This window comes from Populus alba, chromosome 1 (genome assembly GCF_005239225.2).
Source record: "Populus alba chromosome 1, ASM523922v2, whole genome shotgun sequence".
NCBI classification, from domain to species: domain Eukaryota; kingdom Viridiplantae; phylum Streptophyta; class Magnoliopsida; order Malpighiales; family Salicaceae; genus Populus; species Populus alba.
This window is the reverse complement of record NC_133284.1, coordinates 29,681,232-29,686,564: the sequence shown is the minus strand read 5'-3', so window position 1 is coordinate 29,686,564 and position 5,333 is coordinate 29,681,232.

The window sequence follows — 5,333 nt, the reverse complement described above, 5'->3', positions numbered from 1 at the left end:
TTATATGAAATATATAAAAATAATTACAAATGAATTATAATAACTTCATAAAAAATTAAAGATACCTAATATAATTAAAAAATAATTGTTATTAAAAAAGGTTAAACAAGCTAAAAACAAATTACATAGGACTGATATTAATTAAAAAAAAATTAAAAAATATTTAAAAAAGACATAAAAAAGGTAATAATTGAAAAAAAATATACCAAAAAAGAAAAAACCAGGTGCATGGCCCATGAAGCATTGTCATGTGCGATTGAGCCTGCTAGTTTTTTTTTTTCTTTTCCTTTTAAAAGGGGTGGACAATGGGTTATATGCCCCTATTTTTCTGAAAAAACAAATATTCAAATGACACGCCGCATGTTGTGATAGACAACGTGTTGTCTGCCAGCCTAGAATGATGGCTAGAAAATCGAGCCTATGGGTTTTTTACCTAAAAAAACTTGTTTTCAATCCATTTTAACAACAAAAACACCCTACAAATACACTCGGAACACCAAGTAACCAACCCATAAAACCTAAAAAAGGTCAAATTGCAAAAAAATATTGCATCCTTTATCTAGTTCTGATTTTTAGGTTATATTAAAACTTAAAACAACCACCATAAAACTATCCTCATATAGTGGAACTTATTAACACCAATTCTAACTTGTTTGGTGGTCAAAATAATCACCACGGAGAGCTTTCTCTCTCTTTGCCAGAATCCATGGACTCCTCTCTCTTCTCCCATGAAAAAAGGATTGGAAAATAAAGTTTGGTATTAAAATGTATTTTTTTAAAATTAAAGGGACCAGCCACATTCTAGCAAAAAAAGCTTAGGGACTAAAATATACTTCACAAACAAATTTAAAAATGCCACCTATGATGCTTGTTTTTTCATTTTAGTCCATTGTCTTTCAATTCAACCCTCCTTGAAAAGACATGCAATTGGATGCTAATTTTGGTCAAAATGACTTAATTGTACAAGAAAAATGTTTAGGGATTAAATTGAATTTTTTGAAAAAAAAATCATTACAACACAAGCTTTAGTTTTTGTTAATTACTTCCAATGATGTTTAGTTTCAATGAGTAAAACTCATTTTCATTCTAAAATAATTGGAAAAATCTTTGAGATTAATGATGCATTGTTTATGTTACAACCCAATTCAAATTTTGTCTTATTGTAATCTTGATTGTTTTTATTTATTTATTATTATATAGTGGGGATCGATAAGGTCCTTGTATATCAAATCGGTTTAGGAATGAGATTTATGTGTTGGATAATCAATTCATATCTTAATTTAAGCAATCTGATTTATTCTTTTTAGTCAAGGTGTCTAGTGACTTGAAATGAAAAATCCAAGTCAATGTATGGTGGTGCCTAGTAGATAACACATGCAAAAGATTTTCTTTTGTAGATTTGATAACTCTTATATGCTTACATATCTTTTTAGAAAGATAAAGTACAATGATATTTTAGAGACATAGACTTTGAAAACATATATGTTAAAAATATTAAAAATAAAAAGATTGTTAACCTTGAGATTAAAGGATTCGTGGTGTATTTTATAGCACATGAGTCTTGTTTTTTTTTTTTTTTTTTTTTTTAGAGGAGGAGCTAAAATGTAAGTTTATCCTTATGATATTTTGAATTGTATTCTATTCAAAATGTATTGGATCAACATAAGATATTGAGGGACTTGGGTGGGGTTGTGGAAAAATGTTCTAGGGAGTGTTGGATTCGGACAAAGTGTTTGAACTCATTAAAGATAAAAAATGAATTCTAGCACCCTATCTAGACCTAAATACACTGGGTATAGACATGATAGCTTTAGCCCATATAGGTGTTAGGCAACATGCCCGACATAGGCTCGGGCTACCATGCCTGAGCCCATAGATAATTTTTTGGATCTTTTAAGAGATATTTTAAGACAATTAAATATAAGTTTATAAGTTATTTTTATGTAAAGAATGCATTGAATATACATTCATAATCTAATAACTTGCTAAGCAAGTCTCTCCTTCCTAAAAAAAATGTTATAAAATCCAAGGTGTTGCCAGATTCTTTTGCATATTAAGATGCAAGTCCATTGAAATGTAAATCAAATTACTGATGAAAGTCCATGTAATTCTCTCTATCTTCAAGTGATATAGCATGTTTACAAGAGAGGATAACTAGTGGAAATGATGAAACGGAAGGATGGATATGGGCTTGTCCATGTAGTTGTGAAAAAAATTGACCCATTTGTATATCACAGTTGAGAAAATAGATCTTAAAACGGTGACGCATCTATCCTTGATGATTACAATACGAGGACTAAAATAATCTCAACTTAATTTATTATTATTTGATAAGCAATTTCCAAAGGCACACTTGTCATATATTTTGTACAAAACACATATATTATAATGCAAAGTGTGATTTTAACAAAATTATGGAAGGTATTTTGTTTTCCTTTGCCCAAATTCAAGTGATCAAATTCGTACTTCTAGCAAATTGAATTCTTGAGTTAAGATTGTATCTCCAACTGCCATTCCATACTTGGACCTTGTATCTGGAAGATCCGATGGCCTAATCGGGCCACAAGCACAGACCCGTTTTAAGATCCGATCTTGATGATCATTTCCATGAAAACCCAGATCAAAATAAGAGTAAAAAACAGTAGTTTTTAAAGTGGGAATTACAATTGGGGTATAACTAACTGGGTATTTAAAATCTTCCCCAACTTTCGATACCAAATTACAAGAAATTGACACTCCATTGAAAACATTGGAAATGAAAGAGGCTGCACCACCAAGCGATACAGCTTTAACGGCGTTTTTTTGGATCAAAACATCGTGGCAGTAATTGCCTGCAATTAAAACACGGCTTTGCTGCTGCTTCTGGCTTTTGTGGGCCGCTGCCTCCGCTGTTGTACCCATTGTCGAGAAGTTGATGTAATTGTCGAAGGTTTGCAGTTCATGAGCGAGATAGAGGTAAACTTGGAAAGGTCATGTATAAAAACACGCTTACGAGAATGAAGGAGAAGGGTGCGGCTGTCTGTGTTTGTGAGTGTGAAAGGAATGTACAAAAATGGGTTTTGTGTCGAAAGAAAGAGGACGCGCGCCAAACATCGCGAGTCTGCGTGGCTTTGTACTGCGCAGAGAGAGATAGATTTTTGGTGCTGTTTAATGCTTATTTTGGAGGTAGGTCTCCTAACGAAGGATGAGACTCTTTTCCATATTTATTAAAGCCGGTTCAGGGATGACTTGGTTATGAGGCTGGATCTTGAGTTATATAGATTGAACCAGTTTGATGCGGGAAAAATTAAAAAAATATTTAAAATTTTAATATTTTTTATATAAAAATTAAAAAATATTTTTTATGGATATCTGTATATTGTGGTCGAAACATACTTTTATATGGAATGTTTCTTTTATATATATATATATATATATAAATTTGATTAACCACCATAAATCAAGAATTAAATTTAGGAAAACCATGGGTTTTTTTTAAAAAAGCAAGGGTTTCATGAGTTTAATTTCTCATTTACCTATAATTTATTTAATTAAAACAAAATTTCAACAATCCCTCGTATAAATGGAAATTATTTCACTAGTTTGAAAACAACTTGAAGATTTATTAACATATATTGATTTAGTAGATTACTACATCAAGATATGTAGCTTTTAGCTTTGCACCTTTCTTAGTGAAATACTATCGGATTTACTCAGTTAAATAGTGAACATGATGTCTTAAACTATTCAGCCTTTTATAAAAGCCAAGATAATAATACTCACATATTTCTTTACCTAGAGATCTCCTTTGGTTTTCATTGTTACGTTCATTTTGGCCTTAAATAACTTTCGGATTCATGAGTGCTTTAGAGAATTCAACCTTTATTGAAATTCTCAAAGAAACGATCATATTTCTCACTCATATAAATAATCTTTCATTAAAAATATTATGTTATACTCTACTTGGTATACCAAGATATGAAAATCATTAAGAACTTAACTCATATTTTATCACGCTGCAGCTAACACTTATTTTATCATAGGAATAAGTAGAAAAAAATAATTTTCTAGTCCTACTAAGAATGTTATATTACTTAATTTTCCATTTGAACTTAGATTTTGGTATCTCTAATCAACTAGGTATGTTTACCATCATTACACTCCATATTTTAAAGGTTTTAAACTCATTTTCCTCGATTAATTATACACAAGTTCTCTTACGAAACCTTTGGTTGACAGATCCATAATATTTTCATTTGATTTTACATAGTCAATATAAATAATCCAATTAAAGAGCAAGTGTTTAACGATATTATATCTATGATATATATGTTTCAATTTACCATTACACATACTACTTTGTGCCCTTTCAATTGTTGATTGACTATCGTAATAGACATAAATAGCTGACACTGGTTTTTTTGGTTAACATGGAATATCTTCTAAAAAATTCTAAATCTATTTGGTTTCTTCTCTGGCTTTATTAAAAGCAATAAACTCTAAATCCATTATGGATCTAGTGATACACATTTGTTTGAAGAATTTTCATGACATCACTACTCCATTAAGTGTGAAGACATATTCATTTGTAGATTTTGAATCCTAAATATTGTATAACCAATTAACATCATTATACCTTTCTAGTATCACTTGGTTACTATTATAGTGTAGCATATAGTTCACGATGTACCTCAAATATTTGATTACTCTTTTTATTGCCTCCTAATGATTTATACTTGGATTATTTGTAAATATAGTCAGTCTATTAACTGAGTAAGTAATATCATACCTTGTATAGTTCATAACATACATTAAGCTTTTAATTATTCAAGAATATTGATTTATTCATTTACCTCTATTCTTGAAAAGATATACACTTATATTAATTAGTATTTTTATAGTGCTATTACTGCCTTTCAAAACTTTGTCGAGAATTTTCTCAATAGAATGAGATTGAGACAATACCAATCCATTAGATGTCTTATAAATTTGTATTTCTAGTATGACATTGGCAACACCTAAGTCTTTCATGTCAAACTTGTTAGTTAATGTTTTTTTAGTAAACTTAATCATGTGATCACCATTTACCAAAATCATCATATCATCCACATAAATATATACAATAACATAACATTTATATGTGTTTTTTTTATATATATATATAAACACATTAATTAACTTTGTTGATTTTAAACTCATTTGACAACATAAACTTGTAAAAATTCTTATATCATTGTTTAGATACTTATTTCAAACCATATAATGATTTGACAAGCATATAAACTTTTTTTTTCTTATCCATTAAAAACAAATCCCTCATGTTGCTTTATGGAAACCTCCTCATCAAGATCAAC